Below are 12,500 nucleotides of genomic sequence, written 5' to 3' on the forward strand. Positions count from 1 at the left end.
CATGGATTTTATTATGCAATCTTTACACATGTAGTAGCTAAGCCTCTGATATATTATTATTATTATTACAGTGGTCCCTCGGTTATCGCGGTTAATGGGGACCGAGACCACCTGCGAAAACTGAAAATCCGCGAAGTAGCGGCGCCTCTTCAAAAATGCTTATAAAAACGTATATATACCCCCCTGTATACAGTACACCATATAGAATACGAGTAGAGAGAGAGAGAGTGAAATTCATGTTATAACAAAAAAAAAAAAAACTGTAAAATATGTTGTCTGTTTACAATAACAATTGAGGGTCTAGAACACTGTTCTACCGAACAATTTACTTGCGAACAACCATTTATCGTTATCAGCTTTCAAAAACAAGCAAACCCTACAACTAGCTAACATAATTAGTCCGTCGTTTTGCGCAACAAATTAACATTTATAATTTCTATTTCTGGGGGTTTAAGATTACAGTAATACATAAATAAAATTGTACCATACCATATAGAAAATGGGTGTAGAGAGAGAGAGAGAGAGAGAGAGAGAGAGAGATTCATGTTAAACAATCAAACAATCAAACAATAAAACAACATTTAACTTACCTCTTACAATAAGTTCTTCTAAGCGTAGTTGATGAAAAGACCTGTGCAGTGCGATGAGGTGATAACGATGAATGACTGCACAGGGGCATGAAGAGCTTTACTGCTCCTCGGATGACGCCGCAGACGATGCAGGAGAAGCTGCAGGAGGCGGCGTAGTGGCTGAAGGAGGTGTCGTAATGGATGCAGGAGGAGGCGTAGTGGCTATAGGAGGTGGCGTAGTGGCTATAGGAGGTGGCGTAAGGGATGCAGGAGGCGGTGTAGCGGCTGCAGGAGGATCTTCTTCTGGTTTTTTGCGCGTAAGAAACATCGTTATTGGGAGTTGTGAACGTTGTCTTTTTTTATCGATGAAGATGCGCCTATAAACAGCCATGACGTCATTAATACGATTGCTGAATTCGACGGCTCTTACCATGTTGTCATCCATTTCTTTGGCCCTTTTTTGGAGGTCTCTGGCAACATTGAAGAGGTCCTGTAAATTATGCAATGTAAGGCCACCTTCTTCAGCTTCGTCACCTTCGTCACTAGCAGACTCGTCTTCCTCCTCACTCGCCGATTTGGTCATTTCCTGTAGGTCCTCCTCTGTCAGTGGGTTTGAGTGGCAGTCGATGAGATTGTTAATTTCATCAGCCGTCATATCCGAGAAGCATTCAGTCTGCACCAACCGAGCCAGCCTGACAGCCTTATCAACGGCAGAGTGATGTATTTCGCTAGGCGTGAAACCCTCATAGTCACGAATGATTTTGTTTGGCCACAATTTCTTCCAGCTGGAGATGAGTGTCTGTTCTTTCATGTCCTTTAGGGCATTCTGAATATTAGCCAGACACGTAGCTATGTTGTAGTCCTTCCAATAAGCTTTGATGCTGAAGGTCTCGTCGGTCTCTTCAATGGAGGAGATGAGACCCTCCATTGTTGACTTAGTGTAGAGGGCTTTGAAGGCCCTAATAACCCCCTGATCCATGGGCTGTATAAGGGAAGTGGTGTTGGGGGGAAGGAACTCCACCTGTACCCCTTCATAATGCAAATTAGTTGCAAGACCTCCTGCACAGTCCATGAAGAGAACCACTTTAAAGGGCAGGCCCTTTTCAGCCAGGTAAAGCTTTACCTGTGGTATGAAAGAGTTAAGGAACCAATCAAGTGTGAGGGCCTTGGTGATCCATGCCTTTTTATTGGCCATCCAGTACACTGGCAGTAAGGCTTTGTTCTTGTTTTTCAATGCTCGAGGATTCTGTGACTTGTAGATAAGGCCGGGCTTCAGCATGAATCCTGCAGCATTGCCACACATGAGCAGAGTCACTCGATCCTTGTGAGCTTTAAAACCTGTCTTTTTAAGTTAGTCCTTGAAAAGAAATGTTCGGGACGGCATCCTCTTCCAGAAGAGGCCTGTTTCATCCATATTAAAGACTTGCTCCGGGACATAGCCATTTTCTTCTATTATTTCCGGAAACACATCCTCAACATAATGCCTCGCTGCTGCTTCGTCTGCAGAGGCTGCCTCTTCATACAACGACACACTCTGAAGTCCGAATCGCCTCTTAAACTTATCAAACCAGCCCTTGCTGGCAACGAAAGTCGTACGTGGTCGTCGTGGGCTAGTCTGGCTTGAGGTACCAGGCAGAGGATCATCTTCGTCGCCGTCGTCTTCTTCCTCATCTTGAACATTGTCGTCGTCACCACCCTCAGGCACCATAGCATCAAACAAAGTTTTAGCCTTACTTCGGATCATGTTTGTATCCAGGCTGATTTTCTTCTCCCTACAATCATGGATCCAAATAGCCAGTGCATTTTCCATTCGCACCATGGTCTTATTCTGGGTGTTTACAACCCTTTTGGCATCTTTCGTGAAAGATATTGCAGCAGTTTTGCGGATGTTCTTCTCTTCCTTCTTTATGTACCGTACCGTGGATTCATTAAGGCCATATTGTCGGGCTACGCTCGCGTAGCTATTTCCCGCTTTCTACTTGTCCAATAAACTCACTTTTTCGTTAATTGTTAACATCTTTCGCTTTTTCTTCGGTTCACTAGATGCACCAAGGGATAAAGAGCGTTTGGGAGGCATCACGAAGGGCTTCACAAAACTTTTACACTTAAAAAATCACCGCGAGACAAAGACTAACTAACCGCGATCTATGGCGAGAAGCGTATACGAGAAAAGCGTGGAGCGATGGGCATCGGGAGAAGCTTGGGCTAGTGAATGGGCCAATGGGGAGTCGAGTTCTGAGCGAGTGCTGGCCAATCAGCTTGCGTTTATGCCCGTGATGCTTAGCGTATACGTGCATTTCTTTTTGTTTTAAAATTTTGTAAAATGATGCAATTACTAATTCTAATTGAATATTTTGTTTTCAAAATTTGTAAAATAATGTAATTTCTAATTTTAATTTAATATTTTTCATTATTATTAATTTTTTAATATTTTTTGATATTTTCAATTTTTGAATATTTTTTAGACCCGCGAAGCTCTGAACCCGCGAAAGTTGAACCGCGAACTAGCGAGGGACCACTGTATTATTATTATTATTATTATTATTATTATTATTATTATTATTATAATTATAATTATGATTATGATTATGATTATGATTATGATTATTATTACTTACTTACTTACTTACTTACTAAGCTGAAACCCTAGTTGGAAAAGCATGATGGTATAAGTACAAGGGCTCCAATAGGGAAAATAGCCCAGTGATGAATAGAAATAAGGAAATAGATAAATTACAAGAGAATTAGTCAACAATTAAAATAAATATTTTAAGAACAGTAACAATATTGAAATAAAACGTGCATACATCAACTATAAAAACTTAAATCCAAGAGAAAGGGAAATAAGATAGAACAATGCCCAAGTGTAGCCTAAAGCTAGAGAACTCTGTCCCAATAGTGGAAGACCATGGTGCAGAGGCTATGCCACTATCCAACACTAGAGAACAATGGTTTGATTTTGTAGTGTCCTTCTCCTAGAAGACCTGCTTACCATACCTAAAGAGTATCTTCTACCCTTACCAAGAAGAAAGTAGCCACTGAACAATTACTGTGCAATAGTTAACCCCTTGAGCAAAGAAAAACTGTTTTGGTAATATAAGTGTTGTTAGGTGTATGAAGACAGAGGAGAATATGTAAAGAATAGGTCAGACTATTCGATGTGCGTGTAGGCACAGGGATAATGAGCCGTAACCAGAGAGAAAGTTCCATGCACTACTGTCTGGCGAGTCAAAGGACCCAATACCTCTCTCGCGGTAGTATATCAACGGGTGGCTGGTGTTTTTATTTCTCTTTATCTTGGTTTTTTTTTGTGAAGTTTTTATAGTAATTGAATGTTGTTAATGTTCAAGAATATTTTACCCTAATTATTTATTACTCCTCTTGTAGTTTGTTTATTTCTTTGTTCCCTTTCCTCACTTGGCCTTTTTTCCCTGCTGGAGCCCTTAGGCTTTTAGCATTCTGCTTTTGCAACTAGGGTTATAGCTTAGCTTATAATAATAATAATAATAATAATAATAATAATAAAGAAACATGAAGGGCAAAAGCAGTTGGGAGAGGTCGTAAGGTTATTAAGTAAGAGCAGATGTTACGGTGAAGTTTCCCGCTAATGAAATTATTCCAGCTTGTAGAAATTCAGTTTCAAACTGCAAGAATGGCCGGAGACAAGAGGTTATCGACTCAAGACTTACATAACAGTATAAGCGACATTCGCCCCTCCGCCCGGAGGGATCATTTAGTAATTATAATAATCGGCTGTTGCTGCAATTCTACTCTGCTTCACACAGCGTATTTGTTAACAGCCGAAATGGTCGTTAAAGCATCATTGAGTTTTTAGAGATACAAGAAACCCCCCCCCCCACAAAAAAAAAGAGAAAGAGAGAGAGAGAGAGAGAGAGAGAGAGAGAGAGAGAGAGAGAGAGAGAGAGAGAGAGAGAGAGAGAGAGAGAATGTTTCCCTTGATTATTAACCTCTTTCGTAATACGGTGAAAGCCTATGAAAGTAGTGTTTTAGCGGTAGTATTTCGAGTTCTATACAAATGTGTATGTTGACATCATATCTGACATTCAATAGAATTTAAATGTGTCACATGAGACAATTGCACATTTAGAATAATAATTATCAATAATAATAATGCTAATATTTGCATCATAAATAGAAACAATATCCTGGAAAACATATTTTTTAACTAACACTCCTTCGCTTATACGATCATCAATTTTGATTAGTTTTTTTTTTTTTTTTTTTTTTTTTTTGCCTATCTGCTCTTTTTTATTATAGCCAGCATTTATCCTAAATTATTATTATTATTATTATTATTATTATTATTATTATTATTATTATTATTATTATTAACCTTATTGTCCATTTCGGGTTTCTGATTTAGAAGAAACTTGCTTTGTTTTTTTTTGTTTTTTATTATTTCCAAAACTTTTACCCTTCACTTCACTTAAATACGATAATAATAACAAGGGATTTTACTCTATACAATATAGACTGACGCCTAATTACGATTAAGATTGGTGAATATTTTCCCCAAACCTATTTAACTTTGCCCTATTTATCAAGTGTAGTTATATTTCAAGATCAAACCTTTTTTGTAATTTATCGATAGTTGAAGATCTCAAGTTTCCAGTATTTAACATTATATCAAACATACACTTTTAGTTACTTAAAAAGATAAACTATTTTTTGGTGCAAGGTTGTACCAAAGATTATCACATTCCTCTGATTTCAAGGAATTTCTTTTGTATTTCCCGTAAGGTAAATTATTTTTTTTCTGGTATGTTTTGTGGTTAAAAGAAAATTCAAAAAAATACATTATTTTCCAGTACCCTATATATCTTCGATTTCACTATTTTTCGAATAATTTTCACCCAGTCATCTTTTTTTTCAAAGCCACATTGCAAATTATTTGCTAGGATTTTATTTCCCTCTATTATTATTATTATTATTATTATTATTATTATTATTATTATTATTATTATCATTATTTTTATTATTATTATTATTATTATTATTATTATTATTATTACTTGTCAAGCCACAACCCTATAACGCCGTGGGCTCCAACAGGGAAAATATTGCTTAAACCGAAAAACTGCGTAAGCGTTGTCCTATTTTCAACATCACAAGTTAATCTAAGCCAAAATAATTTTCACTTCTGATCTATATCTCAAGAGGTTTATATATAAAGTTTTTTAGAACCGAAAATAATAGAATTTCGGAAAAGCAGATAAGATTATGGGGGCGCTAATTTCACCCCCTTAAGTCCCTTCCATCGTCGACTACCGGATAATCCTCTCATTAAGTTATTTACAGCTTTTACCTTTTATAATTATTACTTTAATGATGCCAGTCTAATTTCAATAGCACTCCGTAGTCTGTAGTATCATTGGGCAATAAAATCATTACGTTTGCTATTATTATTATTATTATTATTATTATTATTATTATTATTATTATTATTATTATTATTATTATTATTATTATTCAGATGGAAAATCCTTTGATTTGAACTATAAGTTGAATATCAAACTTCTAAGGAAAAGAAGGGCTTTCCAGAAAAAAAGAATATATATATATATATATATATATATATATATATATATATATATATATATATATATATGAATATATATATATATATAAATATATATATATAAATATATATATATATATAAATATATATATATATATATATATATATATATATATATATATATATATATATATATATACATATATATATATATATATATATATATATATAATCATGCTATGGAAACAGTAACCTAAATCTAATAATTTGATAAAACTGTTTATCAAATTGAAAATGAGATTGAGATATTTTTTTATATCATGCAAATAAATTGTCATCTTTCTCAGAAGCCTATTGTCCAGTGATTATTATTTCACACTTTCAGATTTTAACGTATTAGATGATGATGATTATTATTATTATTATTATTATTATTATTATTATTATTATTATTATTATTACTTGCTAAGCTACAACCCTAGTTGGAAAAGCAGGCTGCTATAAGCCCAGGGGCTCCAACATGGAAAATAGCCTAGTGAGAATAGAAAAAAAAGGAAAAATAAAATATTTTTAGGGGAACAACATTAAATGAATACCTCCTATATAAACTATACTAACCCTCAAGCAAGAGAACTCTAACCCAAGACAGTGGAAGGCCATGATACAGAGGCTATGGCACTACCCAAGACTAGAGAACAATAGTTTTATTTAGGAGTGTCCTTCTCCTAAAAGAGCTGCTTACCATAGCTAAATTCTCTTTTACCCATAGCAAGAGGAAAGTGGCCACTGAACAATTGCAGCGCTGTAACCCCCTGCGTGAAGAAAAATTGTTTGATAATCTCAATGTTGTCAGGTGTATGAGGACAGAGGAGAATTTGTAAAGAATAGGCCAGACTATTCGATGTATGTGTAGGCAAAAATGAAATGAACCGGAACCGGAGAGAAGGATCCAATGTAGTTCTGTCTGGGCAGTCTACAGATGCCGTAACTCTCTAGTGGTAGCATCTCAACGGGTGGCTGGTTCCCTGGCCAACCTACCTGGATCATGACCATGTGAAAGTATCAACACAAATATCTAAATTAAACCTTGAAAATGTAAAGAAATTTTTCGTTGGCTGGAAGTAGCATACATTATGCGCTATTTTTCAGGTTGTTATGGGTAATTTTCGTGTGACTTCCCACGTACTCTCAGCTTTCTTTCACGTTTATGGAACTTCATTACGTATATTATGATCATCATCATAATAGTTTGTATTTATGTGGATGTGGTAATATTCTGGTTAATGTAATTCATGTACATGTTAAGTTGGATAAATATTGGGAATTGTATTTGGTAATATTGTAACTTTTGGACAATTCGAAATTACTGAGAACATGTTGCTTTAGTTAGAAGCGGCATTTGTAGTACTGTCGGATTGTTCCAAGGATAGGAGACTGTCGCAAAATTCTCCCGTCCTTGGGATTTTCTTAGTTGTACTTTTCACCGCCTCAGTTTTCATTGTTGTGATTATTGTAGTGTAATTGCCATTCGTGATTGACATATCCTTCGTGTCATAGGATGCAGTGTTACTTTTTGTGTAAATTATAATTAGCTGGTTCTGCATTTTCTATGAAATTTTATTAGTAAACTTTGCATTAATGTTCGTATTGTCATTGTATTCGGGGACATAGTGAGGATACGGGCACGAGAAATTATAATGGTCTGATACTGAAAATCCTTCAAGCAAGTTCTTTGTTGGTGCGGGGAAGCAGTGCAGGACGGTGTTATGACTGACAAGTGTCGGTGGCAGTGTATAGACGGATGGCGTATTCAATTAATTACCATGGCTAAGAATGGGCGGTCACATTGTAAGTTGAGCGGGTATGCATTTGTCGTGTACTGTTCATTTTGCATTATTATTCATTGCACTATTACTATGTATTATTGTTAATGTATTATATATCAAATGTGATGTTATTAAATGTATGGTTGTTAAATGTGGTGGAAAATTGTTTGGGATACCTATTTATATTGTCATGCTTTACAGGCTGAATCAGATCAATAAAAGATACAGCAAGGCAGCCCGAGTTGTTATATATCCTGCATTACAATTCAGCAATATCGCAGAGCAGCCATGGAGGAACTGAAGAGGGAACGCACCACAGCCAAGAGGAGGTTCAATCGGAAGGTTGGATTATTCAAGGATGCACAGAGAAGAGGAGACTCGATAGAAACATTGGAAGTGTTGTACACTGAGGTTAGTGAGTGTTTCGAAAAGGTTGATGGTATCAATGAACAAATGATAGAACAATTAAAGGTTGGCGAATCTTGTCAGGAATATGAGGAATATATACAGGAATTGGAAACTATAAAATATTCATTACTTGGCGTGATAAAGGGAAAGACAAAAGTGAAAAATAATACTGTGCTTGCCTTGAAAAAACTTGAGCCTCCCAAATTTAGTGGTTCAGTGAGAGCATTTCCTGCCTTTGTAAGAGATTATGAAAGACTAGTTGTGTCACAACATGGGAAAGACCCGTACGTACTTAGAATATCATTAGAAGGGGAACCGAGGAGGCTTGTGGAGGATATAGATGATTATAAACGAATGTGGGATAGACTAAATGAAGCATACGGTAATGAAGGAAAACTGATCGATGCGATATTAGGAGATATAAGGGCATATAAACCGCTTAATGATAGTGATGACAGAAAGTTAATTAATCTAATCAATACAGTAGAAAAGGTGTGGTTAGATGTAAGTAATTTAAACTTGACTACAGAACTGGAGAATACTACTGTACTTACCCAAGTAGAAAGATTGCTGCCGTCGGTGTTAAAAAGAGAATGGGCCATTAAAGTGCAGGAATTAAATTCGGACAAATTTAAGAATTTGGTTACATTTCTGACAGATCATCGCAAAGCTCTGGAGTATTTACAAGATAATTCAAGAAGTGGTGCGACTAAGGTAACAGTACATACTGTGGAAAGGGAATTTGATAAGGAAAAGGAATTAGCAGAAGCTATAAAATTGTTGACTATAGGACAAGAGAAACTTCAAAATCAATTGTCTGAATGTTTAACCAGTTTATATCACATTAGCGAAGGAAAAAATATAGGTGGAATTAATAGAACAAGGTATAACAGTGATCAGATAAGAAAAAATTGTCCTGTCCATGATAGTGAATCTCATGAATTGAAGGATTGTATGACATTTAAGCAATGGTCAGCTGAAAATCAGATGGACTTTTTAAGAAAAAAGGGAGTTTGCTACGCCTGTCTCCGAACGGGACATTTCTCCAGAAATTGTGAGAAAAGATTTCCATGTAGGGTAAAAGTAAATGGTGAGGTGTGTGGTAAACATCATCATTCAAGTTTACACACACTATTTAACAATCCAAATAATTCAACAATTGATGCCACAAGTAACTATTTAAGTAAAAAAGGTGCAATTCTGATGACTGGGTTTGTTAACAGTGAAGGGAAGTCTATCCCCACGTTGTATGATGCAGGAAGTAACATTAGTTTAATTACATTTAGAATGGCAAGGAAACTAGGACTCAAAGGTATTCCTATACAATTATCTATGACTAAAGTTGGTGATCACACAGAGGAGTTGGATAGTTGTGTTTATGAAGTATTATTAAAGGATCAAGCAGGAATAGAAAAACTTGTAGAAGTTTGTGGCGTGTCTGAAATAACTGCTGTTCATCATCATATGGATTTGGGAGAAATAGCAAGGAAACTGGGAGTACAGGAGAAACACCTTCAAAGGCCAGAGGGACGTATAGAGCTGCTAATAGGATCAGATTACTGTACTTTATTGCCACAAGTCATAAAAACAGTAGATAATATTCAATTATTGTCCAATGATTTTGGACTCTGCATTAGGGGTAGATTTGATGAGAAGGAAGGTGAAAAGAAGTACTGTGTTCAAATTAATCATATAAGCTACGATGACACTGCTGATTGGCATTTCAGGGCTAAACCAAATGTGGGTAAATTAGTGGAGAATTATTTCTTGGATGAAAGTTTGGGAACGGAGTGTATCCCAAAATGTGGAGGTTGCAAATGCGGAGAATGTTCAGTAAAGGGAAATTTAACTATTAGGGAAGAGAGAGAACTCAAACTCATTGAAGATGGATTAACTTATGATGAAGAAAACATGTGCTGGATATCTAAGTATCCTTGGATTTCTGACCCTTCTAAACTGCCAAATAATTTTCCAATGGCTTATGCTAGATTGAAGGCTACCGAAAAGAGACTGAAAAGGCTGGGAGCAACACAATGCACAAAATATCAAGAACAAATTCAAGACATGTTGGATCGAGGGGTAGCGGAAAAATTATTGAAGTCAGAGCTGGATTATAAGGGTCCAATCTTCTACTTACCCCACCATGCAGTTTATAAAACAGATTCCTCATCAACCCCAGTGAGAATAGTATTTGATGCTGCAGCATCATATCAAGGAATATCTCTGAATGACCTACTTGCAAAGGGACCTGATGTAATTAATAACCTATTGGGAATACTATTACGATTCAGGGAAGGAAAGATAGGCGTGGTTGGTGATATTAAAAAGATGTACAATACTGTAAAACTTTCAGAAGAGGATATGCATACTCACAGGTTTTTATGGAGAAACTTTGAGTTAGAAAGAGATCCTAGTCATTATAAATTGAAGACTGTTACATTTGGGGATAAACCCTCAGGATCTATTGCAATGATGGCACTTCGTAAAACTGCAGAAATTAATAATTGCTTTCCGCTAGCATCCAAGATGATAGTAGAGGACTCTTATGTTGATGACATCATCAGTAGTGTTAACTCGAAGGATTGTGCAATGAAAAGGATTAAAGAAGTAGAAGAAGTATTAAGATTGGGAGGATTTCAGATTAAATACTGGGTTTTATCGGGAGAGGATAAGGATAATAATGCTAGGGTTTTAAATACTGAACAGGAAAAGGTTTTGGGTTTAAGTTGGAAACCTAAACTGGATACTTTCTCATATAGGGTCAAACTCAATTTCTCAAAAAAAACCTGTGAAGGTAGAATAGAGTCGGATGTGAACTGTGATAATTTTGAGAGTTGTATGCCACCTCTGTTGACTAAGAGAAGTGTACTATCACAATTTGCAAAGCTGTATGATCCTTTGGGACTCTTAACACCATTCACACTGAAGACAAAGTTATTGATGCGTTCTATCATTGTAGAAATTAATGAGGGACATTCAAGGGGATGGGATGATCCTATTAGTGATACCTTATACTCTGAAGCTAAAAATTTGTTTAGGGAAATGTTTGAAATTGAAAATATCTGTTTTAGTAGGTGTGTAAGGCCTGCAGACGTAATTAAAGACCCAGAGTTGATCATTTTTTGTGATAGTAGTATAAAAGCGTATGGAGCTGTAGCATATGTTAGATGGGAAAAGCAAGATGGTAATTATTATGTAAACCTTCTTTGTTCAAAGAATAGAATAGCGCCTATGGAACAAATCAGTATACCACGATTAGAACTGTGTGCTGCTGTTTTAGCATCGAGATTGAGGGCAACCGTTGAAATCAATATGAGATACAAATTCTCTAAGGTAATCCACATCACTGACAGTGAGATAGTAAGAGCACAGATCCAGAAGGAATCCCACCAGTTTAATTCCTTTGTTGGAATTAGGGTTGCAGAAATTCAGTCCAAAACTGAACCCATAGAATGGTTTTGGGTATCTTCCAAGGAAAACAACGCTGATTTGACTACTAGGAAATGTAACCCCAGAGAATTAGATACAGAATCTGTTTGGCAAAAGGGTCCAGAATTCCTGTATCAAGATTCCTCGGAATGGCCTGTAAAACAGAGTACAGTATCGGATCTTCCTGATGTTGTTTTCGCAAGAGTGGCCTTAAATGAAGGAGAAATTAATTCAAGTAGCCAGGTGATTGATATCCAAAGATTTAGCAATATGAAAAGACTGTTATCAGTGATGGCTAGAATTATTAGTGCAATAAAGAAAAAATCGTTTAAGGCTATATTGTGCGATCCTAGTACAGAAGAGATACAGCAAGCTGAGTTGTATTTCGTCAAAAACGCTCAAGCAAGTTTGCCACAAGACTGGGAAAAGAGGTATAGACGTTTAGGACCAGTTTCGAGAGAGGATGGCATAGTCACCGTGGGTAGCAGGATGTCCAAATGGTTGAAGGACAATTGGGATCAGAATCAGTTTATACTTCTCCCATCAAAGCACCCATTCTCTTTAATATACCTGTCTCACATACATCAAAAGGATCACAGTGGAGTTGAATCAAGTCTTGCTAGAGCTCAAGTGAAATATTGGATATTGGGAGCAAGGAAAACAATGAAATCTATTAGAAAACAGTGTGTAGTATGTCGAAGAATTGACAAGATCTGTACATCACAAGCT

At 36.2% G+C, this 12,500-nt stretch overlaps 1 long non-coding RNA gene across 1 annotated transcript in view; it reads left to right on the top strand.

Moving 5' to 3' along the window:
• The first annotated feature begins 7,775 nt into the window (after nt 1-7,775).
• LOC137629420 (uncharacterized) overlaps nt 7,776-12,500 on the top strand; it is a 6,578-nt gene continuing 1,853 nt past the window's right edge. The window contains exons 1-2 of the long non-coding RNA XR_011041501.1: nt 7,776-7,956; nt 8,136-8,345. This is a non-coding gene — a long non-coding RNA (uncharacterized lncRNA). The remainder of the gene's footprint in view (nt 7,957-8,135; nt 8,346-12,500) is intronic.

The sequence above is a fragment of the Palaemon carinicauda genome, chromosome 37, assembly GCF_036898095.1.
Source record: "Palaemon carinicauda isolate YSFRI2023 chromosome 37, ASM3689809v2, whole genome shotgun sequence".
Classification (NCBI taxonomy): Eukaryota; Metazoa; Arthropoda; class Malacostraca; order Decapoda; family Palaemonidae; genus Palaemon; species Palaemon carinicauda.